Source organism: Ceratotherium simum, chromosome 28, assembly GCF_057802395.1.
Source record: "Ceratotherium simum simum isolate JZ-2026a chromosome 28, ASM5780239v1, whole genome shotgun sequence".
In the NCBI taxonomy this organism is placed as follows: domain Eukaryota; kingdom Metazoa; phylum Chordata; class Mammalia; order Perissodactyla; family Rhinocerotidae; genus Ceratotherium; species Ceratotherium simum.
Window position 1 is genome coordinate 6,455,057 of NC_141927.1, and position 25,060 is coordinate 6,480,116.

A 25,060-nucleotide genomic window follows, 5' to 3' on the forward strand; every position below is an offset into this window, starting at 1 on the left:
CCCCCGCCTCCCGCCGCCGGGCCGCCTCCTCGGCCCCCGCCCCTTCCCCTGCCCGCCGCCCCAAGGCGGGGAGGCTTCCGGTCAGAGACCCGACTGCAGAAGGCATTTGGCCTGAGCTGTTGGGGTGCGGGCTCTGGTTCTGCTTTATCCCGAGTTACTAGCCGGACAGGGCGGAGGGGCAGCGTTTTCTGGTTCCAGGAGGGGAAAGTACGGATCAGATCCGGCCTCTTGATGTGTGCAGAAAGGTTTTCTCTGCTGTTCCCCAACCTGAGAACGGGCCCTGGAAAAGTACTTCTTGTTGGTTAGAGCTGCAGGTAGGTTAGTGGGGAGGTGGTTAAACTGCTCACCTCCTCTGGGGCCGCTGAAAGGCAGTCAGGTAACCGCTAGTCAGGGAGTGCGTGTTTATGGAAGGAGTTGGATTCCAGGACTTAATTGGTCTTCAGAAATCTTACAGGGGGTGTTAACTGGCGTCTTCCTCTGTATCTCGCCCTCAAATCCATTCGGATCTCTGCCCTCACTAGCGCTTTTTCCGGAGGGGCTTGAGGGTTAATCAAGATTCAAGGTGTAAGAAGTAAGACCGCACGGTGAAAAGCTCTCAGGATCTCTATCTATCATCTATCTGTCTATCTATCTATTGTATAATTCAAGGAAGAAGCAGTGTTTAGGCACGCTGAGGGTGATGACGAATTTGGAGTCTTTAGCTCCTAAAGCAGGCAATTAGCCAAACTATTGCTCCTTTTTATTTTGAGGGAGTTTTCCGGTGCCATCCTGTAGTCAAGGGTGTTTCCCATTCCTACAGGACCTTGCTGCACTGATCACATGGTTTGATTAGATGGAGGACTCTCTCCTTCCTTGCACAATCCTGCAGTAGAACAAGGCACAGTTGAGGAATTTACCCTCTTGACAGGAAAATAGAGTGGACAACGCAGGTGACCCGGTAAACCCAGCAGAGCTCTTATGATTATTTTCCTTTTACCAAAATAAAACCACGAAGTCAGACACCTTCCTTTCTCCCCTACAGTTTTAATGTGCTTCATAAAATGCTTTATTTCCTTGAAGGTCATGTTTATTTATCCTGAGAGCCTTCCCTCCCCCTCCCCATGCCCAGTTTTCCTTCACTTTTCAACGCATTTCCTGTTTTCTCATCACAACTTTGGAATTCTGGTCTTCTAGGTCTCTCCCCATTTCAGAGACTAACTCTACAATACAGATGTCAGAGCTTTCCATAAATCTTTTGAGTCTCTTCTCTCTAAACCAATACAAGGGGGCAGTTCTAAGGTCTGGATTTCCAGTCTTTCAGCTTCATTTTCCCCAAAACCTCATTTTCGAAAGTCCCATTCACTCTCCCCATGACAACCTCCCTTTTCACTGACTTCCAGACCTCAGATCTTCCTTTGTCAAGCAGTCCTGCAAAGGCAATATGTCACAATGTGTACACATTGGGAGCAGGACTCTATCTACTAGAAAAGGAATTTAAAATTGAAATGGCATGCAGAAATTAGGATTGGGAGTAGAGGATGCTTATGGTTGAGGAGGGAACATTGCAGTATTCCATACTTTCCTCAACATTTCAAGTTTTAGAATAAAACGTTTCCCCTAATTCAGAGGTATTATTTGAGGCATCTACATATATCCCATATTTCATATGTTAAAAAAAGAATGCAATGATTTAAAAGTTTGGAGGAGGGTCTTTCTCCTGGGAAAGCACCAGTTTGAATAAGAGTTATAGTCAATGTCTTCTGCCTTGAAGTTATGGGAGGGTTTTTAGAAAGGAAAAGTAGAAAACATCATGGAGAAAGGGGTTTATTGTCCCTGGAGGATAGCCTCAGCTCAGAAAAGAGTGGTTTTCACCCCACATCCTAGCCATGGGATGGAATAGATGGTGAGTGGGAGTGGGTAGAGCAGAAATCTCAGGGGCTAGAGAACCGTGCATGGCTACAGTGTAAACACCTGACCCACAAATAAGCCTTTCGTGTCAGATTGGAAAAGGGACCACAAATTCCTTCTGTGTTGACACGCGCACCTCTGTGTCGTGTGACTTTCCACTTCTCCACTAAGAGGTGGAGCTTCTTCTTCACGCTCTTGAGTTTGGCTGGTCTGTGATTTGCTTTGACCAAGAAAAAGGGGAGAAATTATATTGTAGGAGTTCCGAGCCCAGGCCCGGGGCCCCGCAGCTGCTTCTCTCTTTCTCTTTCTGTCTGTCTGTGTCTCTCTCTGTCTCTTTCTTTTTCTGTCACTGTCTCTCTCATTGTCTCTCCCTCTGTCTCTGTCTCTCTGTCTCTAATTCTCTTTCTCTGTCTTTCTGTCTCTGCCTCATCTATATATGTCTCTCTGTCTCTGTCTCTCTCATTCTCTCTCTCTCAGCACCCTGAGCCTGTCCCGTGAAGCACTGGGGCACCCTCTGGCCAGCACTAAGATGTTCCCCTCAGCTAGACTAAACTTCCGACAGGCTTCTTCTGGAGTCTAGGACCCTGACTGCCCTTTCCATAGAGCATTTACTTAGAACACTTGTCACTGTAAATTTCTTCCCTGTCTCTCTGAGATGTATGTAAACCTTCTTAAAAGCCTCTTGCCAGTTTTACAACCCAGGGATGTCTCTCTCAGGAGCCCCTGTTTGAAATGTGACTGTCTAGGGAGATAGAGCCCCCATCTCCCAGTCTCTGGAGGGTGCTAGGGGCCTAACTTTGGGGACTCTTGGAGACTGATCCCGACCTCCAGACGTGAGCAGGGCCATCTGAGATGGCCCAGTCCAGTCACAATTTCAATGATGACACATGATCTCCTCTGGGAGAGCCCAGCTCAACCTACTGGACCACAAAGTGAGGAGCAAATAAAATCTGTGTTGCTCTAAGCCACTTGGTATTGGAGTGGTTGGTTACGCAGCAATGGAAAATGTATATACTTCCACTGGGTCACGATTTGGTGCCTGGACAGGACTTGTCCTGACACAGTTGGCCAAGCCACCAGGAGAATGACTATTGGCCCTCAGCTCCACACAGAGTCGTCAACCCCGACCTTGTGAGGCTGGGTTGAGACTCTGCATAGCATGTTTCTCCTTTGTCAGTTCCCTCCGTTTGGTTCTGCAGACAGGAGCCATAGGAAGACGAGACGGCAGAAGAGGGGAGGCTGATTGCTCTTTCTGCTGGCTTCCTGCTCCTGTTGTGGATGCCCCAGCAACGGCCCTCCACCCAGGCACTGAGGTGGCTTCCAGTCTGTCGCTGTCGGCACTCCCAGAACCACCACATGTGGCCCGGAGGAGCTCCCAGGGAGGCAGGCTCGGAGCTGAGTGGGGCTCCTTCTCTGAGCCTGCTGGTTCTGATAACCCCAATGTCTTCTCTCTTCTCTCCCTGTTGTTGGGGTGGGGGCTGCATCCTGCAGTTGTCACCTCACTGTCCCTGTTTTGCTTTTTCATTTCTCCAACTCATTTATCCAGTTCCCTACATTAAATTCTCTCTGTGGAAATGCCTAGTGTAGACTCTATAGAAACACAGTGTTCAAACTCTTGTGACTCAAAGATTGCTCCTACGTGGGATGGTGCATTGAACTAAGTAGTCACAGGAACGTCACCCAAGCTCCCCCACTACCTGGGGTCTTTCCTAGGATGCATGGGTAGAGGAGTCCGGATGGAGATTCTGAGAAAATATGTTTGTATTTGTATCATGGGAGAATGCCAGGCAGTGACAAAACCCAATTGAAGGAGAAAATCTTTAGAAAATTTCCACAGTGTGCATCCTTCTCCACATCACACAATTCTGCCTGAGCACAGTCTCCCCTCCTGCCTGAAACATCCCTGTGGTGGGTAGAGCGTCAAGACATCGCTGTCCTGGCACAAAAAGGAAGAGGAATTGCAGGCCAGGGTGGTTTGGCAGTGTCTGCTGACTTCACATCTCGGTCCTCTTCTGCTTGTGTGCCTCCCTTTTACAGACTGGCTCAGACTCTCTATCCTTTCCTGCCTGACCCTCATTTGAATGTGTTTGGAGCAGACGATCATGAGCAGGGAGGTGCTGCTGACATGAAGGGCACGTGCTGCCAAAGGGGCATATTGACTGCCCTGAAAGTGCTAGAGATGATGGAACTCAGGACCCAAACTCCAAGGTGTGTTTTGTTTGGATGAATTTGGAAGTATCCCCCCCGCAGTGGAGACACAGGGCCAACTATGTGTGTGGGGAGCAATGGCTCATGCCCATACCGTCCCTCATCACAGACCAGGCAGCATCCCCTGGAGAAGCAGATGCACTCTGTTACAGGATGCAGCGGTATTCCTGGAGACCTGGGGTGAGGTGAGGGAGGAATGTGGGGCTGGGTCCCTGCCCTCCAAGAATCTGTAACGGGGGTGAATCCAGTACTGTGTCTGTGTCAAGGGTCTGAGGACATTACTGTTCTCTCCTACTTGGTAAGCTTTCAACTGGTGGTGGAATTCCTCCGCGCAGTTGAGAGTGTTAATAACCAACTAACATTAATTATCAATGAAAAACAGAAAAGCGGCTCATGCAGGCCACGCGGTGTAAAATAGCCCCTGCTGGACACTGGGCATCCCCTCACTCTGCTTTCTTTTTCTTCCCAGCATGGGTGTCACTTAATTAGTTTATTTTCTCATTGTCCATCTGCCTCCACTAGAATATCACACCCAGGAGGAGGGACATTATCTGAGTTCTTCATCCCGGTACCTTTCCCAGAGGCAGCAGTCAATAAACACTTGTGGTGTGAATGCAGCAAGGGGTCTGGGGTTATAGAGGATGATGATTTGCAGACATCCGAGTCCCTCAGTCAGTCACTGTGCAGACTTTTTCCCTTCTCCTCTCCTCCACCCTTTAAGATCCAATAGCCCTGGTCAATGAATGTTCTGGGGGAGCAGAGGAAGTAGTGAATACCTCCCATGGGTATCAGGAAGGGAGCTGCTTTAAGCCCGGGAAGGTCCTTTCCGGTTTGCATGAACATAGCACGGACATGCAAGGTGTGTGGGGTGAGAGGATGAGAGGGCAGCGGAGGGCAGGTGGCAGATGCAGCAGGAGAGTTAGGTGGGGACTTGGGCCGTGTTCTGATTAGGGGACTGTGAGGGCAGAGTCGGGTGGCTCCAGAGGACTATGTAGGAAGCATTTAGACAGAGCAGTGAGGCTGGAGAGGTTTGGGGTGTGGTCTTGAAGCTGCATTTGTTTTGCAAGTTTTTTGTTTCATCCCTATTTCATTCTTACTTGGGGAGCATTAGGGAGGAGACTGCGGGAGATGATGGGGGTGTTAATACCCCCTCCCGCACCCCCCTTATAGTCCTGCTCCTGGGTATAGAGAGAGACATGACCACATTGAGGTCCACAGGGCAGGGAAAGGTCTGGTGGAGACCTTCAGGGGCTTTCAGCACAGATGGCATTATAGGTCCCCTCCCCTTTCTGGGTCCCAAAACCAGACAATATAAAGAGCAAAATAAGTATAAAGGAGCCCAGAAAATTCTGATTTTCTCTGCAACAAGTAGTCTTGCGTGATATTTTTCAGCAAATTCTTCCACTGGCGTCACAGTCCCAGGCTGTTGTTGGTGGGACTCTGGGTCCCGTCTCCAGAGCAGAGCCTTGACCCATATGCACTTTTGTCCGGAGAATCCTGTCTCTAAGGCAGCCTTCGTGAAGATCTGAGCCTTCCCCCTGAGCCGAGTTAAGCCCCCTCATACAACACACAAGGCCCATAAAGGTAGCAGGGCCCAGGATATCCCTTGTGGTCGATGGAAGATTGGCCACCATTGTACCTCCCTCCCTGAAGCGGACCTCTGCAGTGTCACTTTGCAGATCCTACCCTCTGCGGGTGGAGTGTGTTTCCATAACTCTGGAATCTAAGCTGGCCTTTTGACTTGCTGTGGTCAATAGAAGACAGCGAAAGTGAGCCTAGACTTCAAGATACCTTGCATGCTTCCTCTGGTTCTGTTGGGACCCTGGAAGCCACCATGAGAACAAGCCTGGGTGAGCCTGAGATGAGAAGAGGCTTGGCTCAGAGATTTCCCATTGTCTCAGCTAGAAGGCAGACCCCAGTCAACCTGGAAGGCGACTGTAGATGCAGGAGTAAGCCCAGGTGTTCTGGGCTGAATTGTGCCCCCCCAAATTCATATGTTGAGGTCCTAACCCCTGGCACCTCAGAATGGAACTGTATTCGGAGATAAGGTCTTTAAAGAGGTAATTAAATTAAAATGAGGTCATTACGGTGGGCCATAATCCTCGATGACTGGCGTGTTTACAAGAAGAGGAAATTTGGGCACTGTAGGCACAGAGGGAAGACCGTGGGAAGACAAGGGAGAAGGCAGCCATGGGCAAGTGAAGGAGAGAGGCTCAGAAGAAACCAGCCTTGCTGACATCTTGATCTTGGGCTTCCAGCCTCCATAATTGTGAGTAAGTAAATTGTTATTGCTTAAACCACCCGGGCTGTGGTACTCTTTATGGCAGCCCCAGAGGATTCATACCTCTTGGGTGAGACCAGAAAAATCACTCAGCTGAGCCCAGCTCCTCCTCCAACTGTGGAATCACGAGCTCAGTAGGTGGTGGTTGTTTTCAGCCACTAAGTTTGAGGGTGGGGTCTTATAGAGTCGAATGACAAACTTGAAGGGCCCAGAAAATGGTTCAGCATCATGTAGCAAACAGAATGAGATGAATTCCTGATTAAATATCCCTCCTTTTCCCCCTCTGTGTAGACATCTGCCTTACGTAGGGACACCACAGTTACCATCCCATAATTATGTATCTAGGATCCTTTTTCCAGCACATACCTGAAACCCCAACATTTCCATGTAAAAGCATCTCCCGTCTCAGGTACACCAGGCCTCCCCACAGCTAGGCCCTGTCATGCACATGTAAATTTCCTCCCTGCTTCAACACACACATCTCTCCTAGACTTTTTTTTTTTTTGATGATGCAGATTAGCCCTGAGCTACCATCTGCTGCCAATCCTCCTCTTTTTGCTGCGGAAGATTGGCCCTGGGCTAACATCTGTGCCCATCTTCCTTTACTTTGTACGTGTGACGCCTGCCACAGCATGGCTTGATGAGTGGTGCATAAGTCCGTGCCCAGAATCCAAACCTGCGTACCCTGAGCTGCCGAAGCAGAGTGCATGAACTAAAGCACTATGCCATGAGGCCGGCCCCATCTCCCAGACATTTTTACACGTGGTAATCACCGTTCTTAAACACAGCAGAGATCATTTCCTCATGTTCAGGAAATAACAACACAACACTTTAAGAGGTAAAGTGAGCCCTTTATTTCAAGGTCGAGGTGCTTGTCCTCCAAGGTTCTTCAGTCCGTGAAACGTGCTGACAGCATTTCTTTATTCCAAACCAACAGGAACCAATCTTTTTGTGACCTTCTGAGCAATAAAAAAATTGACATTCGGCGCCAGATGCTTCGCACTGCTCTTCTGACTCTATGGTGTGGGCTGTGGAGAGGAAGATATTTCAGTGTCTCTGTAGGGAACAATATTCATTGTGAGAGCTGGGCTGTGGCCTGAGCACTGAACAGCCGGCGAGAGAGGCTCCTTCTGCAGGTGCCTCTCAGAAAGCCCAGGGAGCCCCGTGCTCCCTTCTGCTCTGCTGCCACTGCTGCTTATGGCTCCTGGCTGGCAGGACAGCCTCGACTCTGAAAGGCCAGACACTGAAGTGTCTTCCCTGAAAGTTGACCCCGAGCTCCCCGCCTGCGCCCCAGCTTCCAGCCCCTGCTCCAGGTGCACCACAGGAGTTGTGCGACCTCGAGTCGCCTGATGAGACCACCGCACACGGCACACCCCCGACGTGCCCTGGACACAAAAGGGCAGGAGAGATTTGGCCAGAGGAACTGGACAGAAAGAGCAGCCAGGGCTCAGGGGACTGCCGTCCTGTCATCCCCTGGGTTGCATCCGGGCCTCAGCAGGGGCTGGCGTGGTGGGCCTGTCACAGTGGGGCGTCCAGACAGAGAACACACACAATAAAATGGCAAGAACACCAGAGGTGGGACACATCTTGCATGATCTGCTGCTTTACAAGGCCCTTCCTGACCTCTTTCCCGTTTGTCCTCAGTCAGACCCCCTGGAGGACTCCGGGGTTCATTCCTAGCCTAGAGGAGACAGGGCTGGGTTTGGGGACAGCTTGGTGCCTTGTCTGAGTGCCCACTGCGAGTCCGTGCTGGAGGTGAGAAAAGCGCTGGTGTTTGGCTCCTGGGTCCAGCTTTTTCCTACGTCCTGTGCTCTCTCCCAGGCAGGGAACTCAGATGGCAAATGAGCCCCGAGGATGGCGCCTCCTACATGGTAGTTATCCCCAAGCTTGTTCCAAGGCAAACCACACCTGCCGGCCTGAGAGCCTGGCCTGCCACATGCGTGTTGCTCTCTACCTACTCACTAGGTCCCTCTTCCTGGGATGTGACCCCCATGCTTAGCCTGAAGAGACACTGAGGGCCACGTTCCTGTAAGTTAAGAGAAAGCTAAGACACATTTGTTAGTTGGTTGACGCTCTCCTTGATGCTCAGATTTATTACTTATTTCTAGACCCTGAGCCACTCCCCCTATGCGGCCAAGTCCCCATTCCCTGGTCATGAGAACCCCGTGCCCTGAAGCCAGCTTGGCTTCAGAGCTTACCTGCAGCAAAGTGAGCAAAGAGGAGGAGGAAGGTCAGGAACAGGAGGTAGAGGCTCCTCATGGCGATGCCGGCCTGATCCTGGGTGGCAGGAGAAGACAGAGGGGCTGGCTCTGAGACGGGACCACCGTGGCTGCTGCAGGTGAGAGGGCCCTCTATTTATAGGCCCCTCGGTGCTTGCACAACAGCACTTGGTTTTGAACCTTGCCTGTTATGATCCTGATTACAACACAACTATTGATATTTGCCCATGGGACTCTTTCCAGCTGAGCTCCTCCTCTCTCTCCCCCTGCCAAACCAATTAGATGGGAATGGCCTCATGTCCACTCCATGGTGGGACCCCTGACCCATACACCTGACCTCAGAAATTATTCCAGAGTGGACCCCTAACCCAGGCCCCAGCAAACCAGATAGGACATTTTCTTGGGCAAAATAATGATCAGCAGTGGGTCGTGGTGGGAACTTCCAGTATTGTGAAGCCCAGCATGTTTGTTCAATCATTTGAGAAAGGAAAACTCTCTTTCTTGAAAGGTACAAAAAAACGTTGACCCAGGAGTGTAACTGCCATCTTGCTTTTGTAAAGAAGTGGATCTGGGAGTGAATTAGATGTGGTGAAAGTATACTGGGTTCTTGGGGACATTGTGTCCTCACTGGGTCCAAGGACCCCGAAGCCTAACATCCCTCTGGATTGCTCAAACAGTAGCCCTTGTTTGCTTTATCCAGCTTGTGTTGACTTTTCAGTTATCTGCAATTGCAATCGTGTTGGCTGGCATGCAAGATTTGAGGCTCCAAGCCAGGGGAAGCTCAGCCATGATGGGGGGCTAGGCAGGGTTGGTGGGGGGCTCTGGGAGCAAAGCTGTGCTTTTTTACTAGTCAGGTGAAGCAATACTTCCATATTTGAAATGAGGGGAGTGTGCTAGACTCCCTTTACAAATCATGGGATCCGGGAGATGTGTAGGGAAGGTATTCGCAGCTGTATCTTGGCTCTGCTGTCTTCAGGCACATTCATGGCGGCCTCCTCTGCTGCTCAAACCTGTGGTAGAAGCAGGTCTTCATGTCGCGGTGGTCACAAGAAGGGTAAGTGCGCACTTTCTCTGTCATGGTTTGCTCTGATAACAGCAAGTCCTGACAAGACCCGACTCTCCTGAAGCAGGATGTGAAGTCACTTCTTTCTGGGTTTAGAGCTGTCATAGTTTCCCGGGGCCACTGTAACAAATTCCCACAAACTTAGTGGCTTCAAACAAGAGAAATTGACTTTCTCAGAGTTGAGGAGGCCAGAAATCTGAGATCAGTGTCACTGGGCCGAAATCGAGGTGTTGGCTGGGCCAGGCTCCCTTGGAGGCTCTAGGGAGAGTCTGTTCTTTGCCTCTTGCAGTTTTCTGTGGCTCCCGGAAGTCCTTGACTTTCAGCTGCATCCCTCCAGCCTCTGCCTCCGTGCACCCATGGCCTCCTGCTCTTCTGTAGGTGTCTGATTTCCCTCCGCCTTTCCCTTATAACTTGCGCTGGTGTTTAGGGCACAGCCAAAAAATCCAGGAGAAGCTCCCCATCTCAAAACCCTTCACTTAGTCACATCTGTAAAGGTCCTTTTACCCAACAGGTCACACTCACAGATTTCCACCTGAAGTTTTGGGTGGCCATTATTTAGCCTTCTACAGGTCCTTTCAGATATCCCCATTTCCTCATAAAGGACCCAGGAAAGCAAGGGTCAAGCTTTGTGGTCACAGAGGTGCATTTGCCCTCTGTCGTGGCAGCAAGTTGTCACCCATCAGAACAGTAGCTGCTTCCAGGGCAGCCTCTGGATCTACATTCCTGCTCCAAGCTGGGAAGGTGGGAACTATGGATAATTCACACCCACAGCAGGGACGTGATGGCCTCCTGTTTGGTGACTCCGGAGGAAGGATCAGGAAGCAGAGTGTCACCTTAGATTTTGAAGCTCAAATGGGGAGATTTGCCCCTGGGTTTGAATGATCTGATTCTCACTGACCTCCCCATCCTGGAAGAACACATTTCCCAGCACTGCTGTGGGCGATGCTGGCAGAGTAGACCATGGTCAGAGTTCATCCTGTTATTTGAATTGGCAGTCAGTTTTCCCGCTGTCAAATAGCCATCAGAATTCAGCATTTCTCAGTGACCTGTTGCTTCCAAAGAGCTGGAGAAAGGTGGGCTTTCCATGACTTTTTTTGTTAACAAAAAAGTGTTAACAATGACATTGTTAATGTTAACAAATGACATTCCTTCAGTAATGTCAGGAATTCTGTTTTCCTGGTCCTTTACCAGGTGCGAATGAAAGTTCCATTTTTTGGGTGGATGGTTATTGTAGCACTCCTTTTAAAGTGAACTGACAAATGATCTCAGGTCCTGGCACACAAGCGAGGGTTATATTGTAAAGGGCAGAACAAGGTCACAGAAGGCAAGGACTGTGTTTTCTGTTCTTTACAGTCTTGTCCCAAACTCATGTGTTTCATGTGACAAGGCGCTGCTGCAGGTTTGCTGAGCGGAATGACAAACATGCCCACATCTGGGGTTTCTGCCCCAAAGTCTTCCACCAGAGTGTGCATGGGACCACTTTTTCCCCACGAAGAGGAGCAGCTCCAATTTGCTGCCCGAGGTGAGGTACCATAGACACTCCCATCGGGCCTGTTTGTGAGTCCTCACCTGGCTCAGGGGTGCCCTTGGGGCTTACCTGATCACATGGGCATCTGGGAAGCTCCTCATGGTCCATGTTGCCACTGCCTGGGTGCCTCACCTAGCTCTCAGCATTTCTGGCCACAAGGCTTCCACTTCTGGTGCGCGGGCTACTTGCATTTGCCCCTGGAATGGACCACTAACACTTTGTTCTTTCTGGGAGGGAGAGGCATGGAGAAATCGAAGGTTTGATTACACAAATAGTCACTAATGTCAGGCATTCTTGAATAGAGTCAGACTTAACATTGATAAATAAATTACAAACAATAAGATAGATTGGAGGGTATGAGAAAGACATTTGGTTTAAAACTAATTCGCCTGACCTTGTTTTTCCAAAGGGGTCTGACGTGGCCTGTTGAGCATGCATTGTATATCTGCTTTAAACATTTACTATGTCCCAAAGACAGGAACAATGCCCTTAAAGATGGGGATGTAACATCCCCCCATATCAGCATTTCTTTAAGGATTAGCATCTCTTCCTGGGAACTAAGGATCCGTTACCAACCTGCTGTGCTTACCTTGTGACCACTGACCTGCTGTGGCAGCAAAGCATCCTGTGACAGTGGTAAAAGGGATATTCCTGTTATATGTGCTGTATGCTGTTTGTTCCAAGATGGTACATGACCACACTGTACACTCCACTTCTTTGGTGCCCTTCCTTCCTTGGGGAAGAAAGGCCCCAGGCTATAATCCTGAAACTTGACTCATAATATCCCACCCCAATTTTGATTTATAGATTGAATATGGATTATTTGCGTTGACATTTCTTGGTGTAGTCAGGGCAGGGTTCCAGAGAAACCCACTGAAGAGCACCTGGAATCTACACTGAAGTGGAATTTGGTACCAACAGGGGCCCATTGAGCCCCGGAATCACTGCATTCTTCAGGTAACCCTGGTGGTTTCCCCTGAAACTCGGACCTCCTATTTTAAGTCAATGGTCCAGAGTTTATATGAACTGTTTCCAACCTTAAGACTAAGTGTTTAAGGAGGTACTGGTATATACATACCCTAGGTAAGAGGAACCTGGGGGGAATTCGTGGAAAGAGAAACCTAGGGGGAATTTCTTAGGTCAGGGAGCCTAGGGGGGAACTTGGGAGTGACTGGGGCAGGCTGACCTACTTAATTTGGCTTTAAATTGCAAAGAATTGTGTTTATAAAGTCCAAAAAAACTACTTGATAGAGAAATGAGAGTCTGACCTTGTTCAGCATGGAAGAGAAGGGATACCAGCTGCAAGGTGTTCTCAGGTGACTGAGAACCTTGAAGGAGTGTCAGATCTACCACACTGTCCCTAGAAATTGTTCAGACTTAGTAGTAAACTGAAATTAAAAGAAAAATGGGAAATCGAGATTCTGAAAGCCAACCATTTCCTGAGTGGTCAGCCTCCCCTCAGAACTCTGACTGGCCTCATGCTGAAATTTGCAATTGTTTAACCAAATGGAGATAGCCGTAAATGGCTGACAAGATAACCTAGGATAATTTAAAATTACGGTGGCCACTTCTAGAATCCTTTATAAGAGCCAGGTAATAGGGAAATCTTTTAAAGCGTCAAGCTCTCCATGTTCTGGCATAATTGCTCAAACTCAAGGTTCTGGAAGCTGTAAATATTTACAGAGAAAGGAAAAACTTTCTTATGATACGTGGTTGTGTCCTGAGGGCTTGGCTTAATAATCGTCAAGTCAGGGTCCTGAAATATTGTCAGACAAAATGCAGTTGCAACCCATTTTGTGGTCAGAGATGAGTTGCACCCCATTCGATGCTAGGGGTCCTATCCAACTGCCGCCAACCTCAGGGGTTACATTGGCAATTGGAAGGAACGTTCTGAATAGATAAGATTATTTAAGAAGTGCACTTAAAAGCAAAAACTTCAAAATTCCAAAATAACCTTATTGAAAGTTTTGTTGCAAAAAGCTCATAGAAAATTAAGTTATAAAAGGTACCTAAAGGAAAATATATTGGGCCATAGCTTTACAGGCACCGCTGTATATACTCCCAGAGTTAATGAGACTCCGAGAGACATTCTTGGAAACTGCTATGTTAAAGATTATGGAATTGTACAACACTGCCAGGTAGTTACTGTTTCTCCAGGCTGAAACCTGGCAAGACATTTGAAAGGATTTAGCAACTTACAATGAGAAATTCAGCCAAACTGGAAGCTGATATTCAGAGCCTGATAAGAATTTTAGGCCTTCTTCCCTAAGTTAAAATAAAACCAAGCACCCAGCGGAAAGAAGCGAATTAGTATGAAGTAGTTGGACAGGTAGATTGACTTATAATGTTATTTAAGTTACAACCCAAATTAAGAGAAATTAAGAGCAACTCTCTTCAACTTACAAAGCTATGCAAAAGTAGAAAGCAGCTCTAGAGGTCGTTCAGATTTGACCTCTTTCCTTTAACTCATAGAGGCTTATTGCCTCACCTCTACAGGAACTGGTATCTATCCCATCACCAATTCCTAAGATTGAGGGAAAAAAGAAGGAAAAAAGGCAAGAAAAACGGCCACAAGATCACAATCTCCCAAAATATAATATCTTGAGTATCTTCTCCACAAATATTAGTAGAAAAAGTTTAGAACAAAATTTGGATTCAGTTATTCTTTCATAAGTAGTGAGTTTATATTACTGTACCTGATTCATGGCAGCAATTTTAAAACAATAGGTGTGGAGCCTATGTGTATGTGTGTCTATATATATGATATATATGTGTGATATCTTCCCTCTGCATGGTATAATTTCTAAAGAGCTCTATTTAGTTTGTTTAAAGTAATTGCTTATATAAATGTAATGGAAACTAAGCCAAATGTCTTTAAAGTGAACATAATATAAAACAATCTTTGGCAAGTGGAGGGTTATTTTAGTTTGTTGGTTTGATTAACATAAACATATTTTCAGAGTTATCAGTATGGAAACAAGTAAACTAAATCAATGTGAAAAAGATAGGGAGTTGTGTGAAATTTTTAACAATAACTATGTGTTATGGTGTATATGGTGAAAATAATTTCAAAACCTTTTGGTAACTTGAAAATTTAGAGTTTTGCTAATTGAGATAAATGATGAAATTTATTGAGTATCTACTTAATTTCCATGTAAGATAAAATATTAGATATTAATTATTGAATATAGGTGTATCCGTTTTTGGCTTCTTATTATACAGAAGCTAAAAAAGGTTTGAGTCTATTAGTAAACATGTCAAATTTTATTGAAAGATTGTACTATGAAGTAGCATGTTTCTAGAAAATATAAAAAGCATTTATAAGTTTGCCAAGCCAGGGAATGCTAACATCAAGGATGGGTCTTAACTGCTTACTTCCTAGTTTTCACTAAAAATTAAGGTGTGGAAGGGCTAAAAATTCTAATTAATATATGCCATTAACGCTACTAAAAGTTACTAAGGAAAACATCTTTCTATTCAAGGAAAGTAAGATGTATATTTTCAGTAAAGAAGGTATGAATAATGGAAATATTTTCATTTGTTTTTTGGAGCAAGATACACTTGCCCTGATGTACTAGGAAGGAACAAAGGCATGGGATAAATTTTGAATGTAAAAAGAAAGTTGCAGAAGGTTTGTGGAAAAAGAACCCTGAAGAAAGAGTTTTGTGCATGGTCAAGTAGGCTAAGATGAAATAAATTTAATTAAGTAAGTTTTAATATCTAAAGTAAGCTGGTACAAAAATCAAAATTTAGTTCTCTCTCTCTATGAAAAGGATAATTTTCCTAGACCTTTAGTCTGCTCTTGATAAAGAGATTATAAAAGGTTTTATTTACTTTTGAATAAGTCTCACTTTGGTCAAATGGATAACGAAGCACTGTTTCAAAGTGGCCATTGATTCACAGCGACACAAGATCAGCACTTGATCTTTTTTGACCAAGGGCTTTAAAACCTTTTGACATTTTTGACAATCTCTTCAAAATTCATATCCTAAATGAAGTCTTTCTTTTGGTTTGAATATTTCTCTGCAAATTTTCAGAGGGCCCTGGGGGTTTCTCAAAGAAATTTGTTTTCTCTTCCTATAAAGAGGGAGATACTAAACTAACGAGGGTAGTTTGTTCTGCTAAATTGCATGGGAAGCAGTGTCAAGTAAATAATGATAAGCTTCCTTAGGTTATATTTTGTAGGTAAATATTATTCACTATCTTAACCCTACTACATTTCTTCCAGCACCACAAGAGTAAAATGACCACAATTGCATTCTATTATCTAATTTGGTTCACAGATGGGTCTTATTTAAAGGATGGCAAGGACATTATCAAGCTGGAGATGCTGTCCAGCCTTAAGAATACACATCACTTTCTATTAACTCTGCTAATCCAGTAAGAGATTTCCTTCTACAGCCTCAGAAATTTGCCACAGAAGAAGAAAAACAAAAGTAGTAACAAAAGGGGGAATTTTTGACATCACCATGTAGATGTGGTTTGGGCCCGATAAGAATAACCCATAGTGCATATTGCCACTGCTCCAGCACATCCACCAGTTAACCCATTGGACACCTGAAAAGATGATTTTACAGGGCAAACAATACTTTAGGAAACTTTCTTATACAGTGGCTCATAAAGCATGCTCATTGTACTGTATGTCCAAAGAAATAACCTAGGGAAACCATTTCTTGGGTCATAAAGCCACTTTCCCCTTCCTAAGGGACCCTTTGAGGTATGGCAATTGGACTTTGTTCAAATGCCACCATCTCAAGGATATAAATATATCTTGCAATGATCTGCATGTTCTCATATTGGGTTGAGGCCTTTCCTTGCAATAGAGCAATGGCTTTAGGTAAAGTATTATTGGAAAATATAATTCCTGTTGGAGGAATACCTACTGAGTTACACAGTGAACTGTGAACTCCTTTCATCAGGCAAATAATTAAATCTGTTTATGACTTTGGCCAATAACACAACATTTTAACTCATGTTGCAAAGAAAACTCAATTGTCAAAACTTTCAGAAGCATTTAATCTCTTCTGGACAAAAGCTCTTCTGCTAGTCCTCCTCAATCTCAGACCTACACACTTTGGTAGACATCAGCTGTCCCCTTTTGAGATAATAATGGACGGCCTGTGCAGTTAGATGAAGGAATGTATGAAGCAACTTTGCTTAAAGGAGATTTCTTACCTTATTGTCAAGGTCTCATTGAGACACTCAAAAAAAAAAAAGAGAAGTTAGCAGTTGATTATTTTCACAGTAAGCTCCCGGGAGATGAAGACCTAAGAATCATGGACTTTCACCTGGAGATTTTGTTTATTGAAAAATACAGAAGATAAAAGACTCTTTGCAGCCCTTGGAAAGGACCATACCAGGCCTCTCCACCCAAGTGGGTTTCAATTCCTATTTCTGATACAGGACTTCAACTGACCAAGGCAAAAATCTCCAAGCCAGGATGAGAAGAAGATCTGTTGTAGACTGCTGTCCCTAGACTCTGGACCAGGCCTATATTCCCAACCTTATATCTCCTCGTTTAAACCTTTGTAATGCTTAAACTGTATACTCATTTTATAATGGTTCCATTTACGGTTTTCAGAATACTACCATACTTCAAGAAAGTGATTGGTTTGGAACAGACTGGTCTTGAAGGTCAGGTGTTTATCGAGTGGCTCCTAATGGGACTCAGTGTTTATGTGGAGCAAATCACTGGGCTTGGCTACTGCCTGGATGGCTAAAACAGTAGATCCTGAGCTTCTCTTGGAAGTGGGGAAGGATTTGCCCTGAGTTAACAGCTGTTGCCCATCTTCCACACTTTAAGGTCAGATGGGCTCCTTCAGTGTTCCACTGGTATGACCACCTAGCAGCTATATTTGTTCCTTCCGTGGGGCTAGAAAATGTCCTTTCACATATAGAAGCCCTGACTAAATTTACTGAACAGGACCTTATCGACAGTCAAGCAGGAATAGCCTTATTAAATATTGAAATGTCTTTAATGAGAAAGGTGTCCTTCAAAATAGAATGGCCTTAGATAGTCTATTAGCAACCCAAGGTGGTACATATACAATCATTCAAACTGGATGCTGTGCTTTTATACCCAATGATCTTCCAATGTTTCATCTCAGCTAAAGCACATGAAAAAGCAGGCGAACGCCTTAAGTGATCCTACCCCCAGTCTTGATTTGTTTGGTTGGCGCCCTTCAGGTATTGGTTCCCTTTTTTGATCCAGATTGCAATTCTTGTTTCTATTACTCCTTGGAATTCTTGGATTAGTCATAATATTCAATCTAATTACTACTTGCTTGACTCAGTGTTGTAAGACTGGCATACAGGCTGGAGTAATGACTGCTCAGCGACTTGAGATGGTCGATCGATCTCTCAACCCTTTTCTCATAAAGGCTATGCCAGAGAACTCATTTTAAAACTAATCTTTTCAAATATTGAATTGTCATCATTGTTACTGTACCTGTTCTATAATTGTAAGCAATGTGAGTATGAGCATTCATGTAAAAACACATGTACAATGTTTGTGCAACAATCTAAAATTAATTGAAAAATGATATAACCTATGAAATGCTTCCTCTGTTAATATATTCCTCTATGCTTGTCTGACCATTTCCCTGCAATGTGGATAAGTGGGCAAATCAGTGAGATAAAAGCCTAGCACCCAGAGACATGATGGACCCAGGGTAAGCAGAAACTAGCCTGGCTCCAAGGGACAATATTTTGATCATCAATGCTTTCTGTGGAAAGATTACTGATCAAAAACAGGATAATGATGAATAAATGAGAAACAATAGGATATACGGAAGTACATGAGGAAGCCATTTGTTCAAAACTAATTCAGCCTGACCTTGTTTTTCCAAAAGGGCCTGGTGTGGCCTGTTGAGCATTCATTGTACATCTGCTTTAAACACTAGCAGTGTCCCAAAGACAGGAATGATGCCCTTAAAGATAGGGATGTAGCTTCCTCCAATATATTGGCATTTCTTTAAGGACAAGTATCTCTTCCTAGGAACTAAGGATTAATTACCAACCTGCTGTCTTCACCTGTGACCACTGACCTACTGACCAATGACCTGCTGTGCCAGCTAAGCATCTCATGACAGTAGCACAAGAGATATTCTCTTTGTGATGTATGCTCTTTGTTCCAAGATGGTACATAACCACTCTGTACACCCCACTTCTTTGATGCCCTTCCTTCCTTGGGGACGGAAGACCCTGGGCTATAGTTCTCAAACAGGGCTTATAGTAAAGTCAGCCCAATTTTAATTTATAGATTGAGTATGGATTATTTGCATCAACAATGTTAATTTAGTATTATTATTTGGAATAAAAAAAAGAATACATTATGTTTTAAGTCCTCGTATTTTTCATACGTTACTTTATCTCAAGAAGGTGGTGTTTTATTGGTGTTTCTGTTGTTAGTAGATTCTTCTACTTTGTCATGAAGTCACTTCAAGTGATCTCTTTTTGAATGCCCCTCAGGATTGTGCAAAACACAATTGTTTTGGCTCCTGCATCAGGCACTTCTGTGAACTGCAATTTGTCCAAAGCGGCCTTTGCAGGCCCTGATGAGAAACAGTTTTTCAAAATGCAGCCTGGCTTTGCTGAAAGACCCTGCCTCCCCCAGTGTTTTCTCTGTGAGAACCCAACGAGCTGGTGTCAGGATGAGGAATAGGTCTGCTGCTTTCTATTCCAACTTTCAAAACTTTCTCTGAGGAAGCAGATTTCTGACTGTGTGGCTTATTTTTAATCTCATAAACATTGCAAATCATGTAGCTCTTATGCTTGCACTGGCTGGTATTAACTTAGAGCCAAACTATGGCTCACCTCGAATAATTGTACATCTGGCTTTGTCTTCTTTTTGAACATTTCCTCCCTTTTCTCACTTCTTTTCTTTGTCCTTTTAAATTATGTATTTTTTTAAATTATCTTACCCTCTTTTTTCCCAAATAAGAAGAGATATAGATGACTAGTTATTTTTCCTAAATTCTAATGTTCGTGTCTCTCTTCACTTATTCATTTCAGTTTTTTTTCCTTTTTTTTGTTAGGAAGATTAGGCCTGAGCTAACATCCGATGCCAATCCTCCTGTTTTTGCTGCGGAAGATTGGCCCCGGGCTAACATCCGTGTCCATCTTCCTCTACTTTCCATGGGTCGCCGCCACAGCATGGCTTGACAAGTGGTCCGTTGGTGCGCGCCCGGTATCCAAACCTGCAATCCCGGGGCTGCTGAAGTGGAACTCACGAACCTAACTGCTACTCCACTGGGCCGGCCCCATCGTTTCAGTTTTTTAGTATCTTTAATATTCGTGGCATCATTTGAGAAACTTTTGCGGGAGTGTGGGGAAGACAAGAGTGTGGAGTCACTGTCGGGCACCAGCACCAAGATTTTCGACACATCGCATCTCTCAAGAAGGCACTGGATCAGATGGGCCCGAGGGTCCCTACAGAGCCCCAGAAGGCAGATTTATCTGCAGTTATTCAGGAAGCTTCTCTCAAGTCCCCGGCATTGACTTAACTGTCCTTTTGAGCTCTCAGATGTTTGCTTGGGGGAGCAGTGATTCATTTTTTCAATAGGTTGTCTGTCCTCGAGGTCCCATACTTGGTGTTTACAAGGGAACTGAGCCCTTAAAGGTTTTCTCACCAGGCTGAGCTGAGGGAAGGGGGTGAAGTGGTAGGTGGTGCTCAGCAGAGACTCCATCCTTTGTGAGTCCAGTGAAAAAACCATCTTTACTCTCTTCCCACTAGGAGGAGTCCAGTCTTCTGAGAGGAACTGCATGTGTGGACACAAAGGCCCAGCTTTGGGCAAAATTGCTGTGGTTGCAAATGGGATTCTTACGTCTTCAGAATCTAAGGTTCCAGCTCCATGGGGCCCAGTTTAATTTGGGGTGTGGCCTGACGTCCTTCTTGGAAGCACCCTCTGCCTCCTACCTGAGATTCTGCTCTGGCTGTGAAGGGATTCACTCCCTCCTCCGTTTCAGCTGAGAAATCAGAAAACTCACTTCAGCTCCCTCAGAGAAAGCCTTGGGAACAGCTCGAAGGCACCAAGAACAGCCAGGAGCACAGCCCGAGATCTGAAACTTGGCAGTGACTCCTTGAACGCCCTTCCAATCCTCGGTGTCTACAAATTCACGAACACTTGAGCTGCACGGCTTCACTGATCGGATCCCCCAACTGTTCTCCCTTTTGTTATTCCCGGCAACTCTGTAGGATTATGAGTCAGGTGAGAACTGAAATTGGCCATTTACATCAATCACTGCCACATCTCTCCTAACACTCCAGCTGGATAGCTGGTATACCAGTGAAAAGAATATCTTTCCTGAAGACGTAGACCACAGGTAAGACTGTCGGGCACTAGGCCCATCCTGGGTGTTCTATGGAAAAAACTGGCCCTGGTTCCCGAATGGCTTCTTCCTGCAATCAAGCCTTGATGTAAATGTAACTAGGTCAGTTCCCTTCTCCAGTCTGTGGTTAAATCTATGCCACCTTCCTTGACAACGTAGTAGGTGTTTAAATGGCACTACCTTAAGCAGATCACTCTCTATGGCTCTAAAGTCTCGACCAAGGAATTTGAACAACAGAAAGATTGAATTTCGCTCAAGTCAAGAAAAGGCTTTGGGAGGGCCACAGCTGCATCTGGAAGGAGCCCCCTGATGCTAGAGATGCTCCAGGAAGACCAGGCTGGGGGAGGGATGCCCCCATCAGAGCAAGGGTTCAGTTTCAACATGGTGGCTTTGAACATTCGCCCAACCCTGACCTTCTATGACTGACCGTAAGGATAGAGTCCATATGCACAGAAGAAGCTGCCTATTGCGCTCATGCAATCCTGCTTCAGAGTCAAAGGAGGCTGCCAGTCCTTACCACTTCCACATGCCAAGCTGTAGGTCGTGCAGAATGACCAACAAGCAATGGCCTCGATGTCCGTCTGCTCGGAACCACAGATAGCTCAGGCCCTGCACCAGGAAGACAGGCAGCAGCACAGAGGGGGCCAGCCACCCCCAGAGGAGCTGTCTTGTGGTGAAGGAGTAAACCATGGTGCAGAAGCCTGCGGGGCGGAAGAGGAAAGACCAGAGGGTCGGCGGAAGGCTGGAATGATCCTAGGTCCCCAGCCAGCACTGTGTCCCTGCCACCAGCAGGGCTCTGGGCTAGACCCTGCCTGTGAGGGGGCAGAACCAGCTGGCAGTACAGAGGGGTGTGAGGTTGAATGAAGGGCCAGGGTTTTCCAGGGTACCCAGAGGATCGGACACCAGTGTCGTATGAAGGGACTGTTGGATGGCGTAGAACAGCAGGTGGAAAAGACATCTGGCACCTACTGTGTGCTCAGAAAATATTAAACCTCCTCTGTGGGGACTGCTTTATTTATTGTATCTTTGAGGATGGAAGGGTAGAGTAACCTGGTTGAAGGAATTAGACAAATCCAGTTGAGGATCTGCATCCACATCAGTGACAGCGGGGTGTGGGGAGGGGAAGCTTCTATCTGTTCAGCACCAGCAAGCACAGGATGCACAGTAATCACTTTATACAACTGGGGCTTGGCTTTTCCATATTTAAGTTTAAAATGGATTTAGGCGCACATGAAGGTGCGATAGTGGAAAGAGAGCATTGCGGGGGGTTCAGATAGTAGCCCGGTGGGTGTGGACAGAGGGGTCAGGGCTCCAACAGCCCATCCTTCGGTCCCAGGCTCTGTCCCCTCCTCGAACCACCCTGGGCTTCCTGCCACACACTGCAAACCAGGCAGGCTGCACAAAAAGTCTGTGGAGGGGTCATTGCCCTGCCCAGGCTGAGGAATGCTGAGGCCTGGGCCACTCCAGGCTGGGAGGAAGGGAGGGACAATGGCCGCGGGACCACGTGGGGTGGGTGCTGACACCCGAGGGGCCTGTCTTGTCTTAGCCCTTCTGAGTGGGGCGCTGGACCCAGTGCCTTGCTGTGGATCTCACAGGGGCTCCCTCCTGGGTGCGGGTCCTGCCCACTGCGCCTTTGAAAAGCGCGGCTGGGCCCCCTCCCCCGGGGAAGGGACCCACGGGGATGGCGGTTCAACCTTGAGGTAGCAAACTGGCTCCCGGGGCTGAAGTTTAGGGCTAGTGCCCGCCAGGGTCCCCAAATGCGTGGGTGCTGGGGAGAGGTGGGGGTCCCTTGCGGTCTCGAGGCCGAGGTCTCATTAAGGCTGCCTCCCCCATCCCCATACCCGGGGACTCCTCCTAGGAAGATGGGTCTGCAGGGAGGCCGGCGGAGGTGGGCGGAGGCCTCCTTTCTGGCACCGAAAGAGTTACAAGTTCAAACTGGAAAGGCGCTAAACAGTGTTGCCATCTTGCTTGGCCCCACCTGGCTCCTCGCGGGACTGGGGTGTCCCAGGCAGGCCGTGTCCGACCCGTCCTAAACCCGAGGCGCAGTCACAGTCCTCCAGGACCGGGCGGACACGGAGCCCCATCCCACCCCCAAGCCAACCCGGGTCCCTGAGCGGCCTCCCCCGCCGCCAAGACTCACAGGCCAGCCAGAACGGAGGGAGAGCAGGGCGCACCCAGGCCCGCATTCAGCACGTCTCACACCCGCAGCACTTCGCTGAGCCAGCAGGCCTTTCTGGAAAGAAGCGCGGGACGCATGTGCCAGGTCCACGGGAGGATTATGCATCCTTGGGGGGACCATGCATCCAGGGAGGATGATGCATCCGTGGGGGTCTCATGCACAGGGGGACCATGCATCCTTGGGGGAATCACGCATCCAAGGATCGTGAGGAGGATCGTGCATCCGCGGGGATCCACTAAGGACTAGACGGGCGTGCTCAGCCCGCGCGGTGGGGTGCCACCGTGCATGCACTGGCCCGCAGTGCCAGGCCCAGACCTAGGTAGGCTGCCCGGCCGGAAGGCTGCCGTGTACGTCCCGGGGCATCTGGGTGGACCAGGGTGTTGGAGGGGTGAGCAGGCAGGCGCCCAGCCCCCGGGTGCCCCGCACTCACGCGCGCTCTGCTTGGCCGCCAGCAGCAGAGCGGAGAGCCCCAGGACCCCCGCGTGCACTCTCCGCGCCCGGCCCGCGGCCCCCGCCTCCCGCCGCCGGGCCCGCCTCCTCGGCCCCCGCCCCTTCCCCTGCCCGCCGCCCCAAGGCGGGGAGGCTTCTAGTCAGAGACCCGACTGTAGAGGGCATTTGGCCTGAGCTGTTGGGGTGCGGCGTCTGGTTCTGCTTTATCCCGAGTTACTAGCCGGACAGGGAGGAGGGGCAGCTTTTTCTGGTTCCAGGAGGGGAAAGTACGGATCAGATCCGGCCTCTTGATGTGTGCAGAAAGGTTTTCTCTGCTGTTCCCCAACCTGAGAACGGGCCCTGGAAAAGTACTTCTTGTTGGTTAGAGCTGCAGGTAGGTTAGTGGGGAGGTGGTTAAACTGCTCACCGCCTCTGGGGCCGCTGAAAGGCAGTCAGGTAACCGCTAGTCAGGGAGTGCGTGTGTATGGAAGGAGTTGGATTCCAGGACTTAATTCGTCTTCAGAAATCTTACAGGGGGTGTTAACTGGCATCTTCCTCTGCATTTCACCCTCAACTCCATTCGGATCTCTGTCCTCACTACAGCTTTTTCCAGATGGGCTTGAGGGTTAATCGAGATTCCAGGTTTAAGAAATAAAAGTGGGCGCTGGAAAATCTTCTCTCAGGATATCTGTGTATCTATCTATCTGTCATTTATCTATCTATCTATCTATCTATCTATCTATCTATCTATCTGTCTATCTATCATCTATCTATTTATCATCTGTCTATCTGTCTATCATCTATCACCATCATCTATCTATCTATACATATCTACGGTATAAATTAATGAAGAAACAGTATTTTGGCATGGTGATGGTGATGACGAAGTTGGGGCCTTTAACTCCTAAAGCTGGCAATTAGCAAACTATTGCTCCTTTTTATTTGGGGGGAGTTTTCAGGTGCCATCCTTGAGTCAAGGCTGTTTCCCATTCCTATAGGACCTTACTGCACTGATCACATGATTTGATTTGATGGAGGACTCTCTCCTTCTCTGCACAAGTCCTGCAGTAGAACAGCCCACCATAGAAGAACATATGTTCTTGAAAGGGAAAATAGAGTGGACAACCCAGGTGAACCTGTAAAACTCTTATAATAATCATTCTCCTTTTACTGAAATAAAACCACATCTTCTTCCCTACAGTTTCAATGTGCTTCTTATCAAATGCTTTATTTCCTTGAAGATCATGTTGATTTATCCTGAGAGCCTTCCCTCCCCCTCTGCATGCCCAGTTTTCCTTCACTTTTCAATGCATTTCCCATCTTCTCATCATAACTTTGACTTCTGGTCTTCTAGGTCTCTCCCCATTTCAGAGACTAACTCTACAATACAGATGATCAGAGATTCCCATAAATCTTTTGAGACTCTTCTCTCTAAACCGATACAATGGGACAGTTCTAAGGTCTGGATTTCCAGTCCTGTAGCTTCGTTTTTCCCAAAACCTCGGTATCAGAATTCCCACACCCTCTCTCCTATGACAATCTCCCTTTTCTCTGACTTCCAGTCCTCAGATCCTCCTTTTTCAAGTTGTCTGCAAAGGGAGTATGTCAAAAATTGTACACATTGGGAGCAGGACTCTATCTGCTAGACAAGGATTGTAAAACTGAAGTGACGTACAGAAATTAGGATTGGGAGTAGAGGATGCTCATGGTTGAGGAGGGATTATTGTCGTATTCCATACTTTCCTCGACATTTCAAGTTTCAGAACAAAATATGTCACATAATTCTGAGGTATTATTTGAGGCATCTACATATACCCCATATTTCATTTGTTAAAAAAAGAATGCAATGATTTAAAAGTTTAGAGGAGGGACAGCAGCAGTTTGAGTAAGAAGAGTTACAGTCAATGTGTTCTACCTTGAAGTTATGAGAGGGTTT

General features: G+C 47.0%; 2 long non-coding RNA genes across 3 annotated transcripts; one reads left to right on the top strand and one right to left on the bottom strand.

Annotated features, from left to right (window-relative positions):
• The first annotated feature begins 142 nt into the window (after positions 1–142).
• Positions 143–6,169, top strand: LOC147913291 (uncharacterized). The gene is made up of 3 exons (XR_015548866.1): positions 143–314; positions 3,925–4,095; positions 5,488–6,169. It is a non-coding gene; the product is annotated as an uncharacterized LOC147913291 (long non-coding RNA).
• A 1,043-nt stretch (positions 6,170–7,212) lies between these two features.
• Positions 7,213–23,166, bottom strand: LOC147913292 (uncharacterized). 2 transcript variants are annotated; one of them, XR_015548789.1, is made up of 4 exons: positions 23,126–23,166; positions 22,657–22,749; positions 11,256–11,413; positions 7,213–7,404 (listed from the first exon to the last, which is right to left on the bottom strand). It is a non-coding gene; the product is annotated as an uncharacterized LOC147913292 (long non-coding RNA). The 2 variants fall into 2 exon arrangements; XR_015548788.1 differs by having other exon boundaries at positions 22,657–23,138.
• Positions 23,167–25,060: the final 1,894 nt, after the last annotated feature.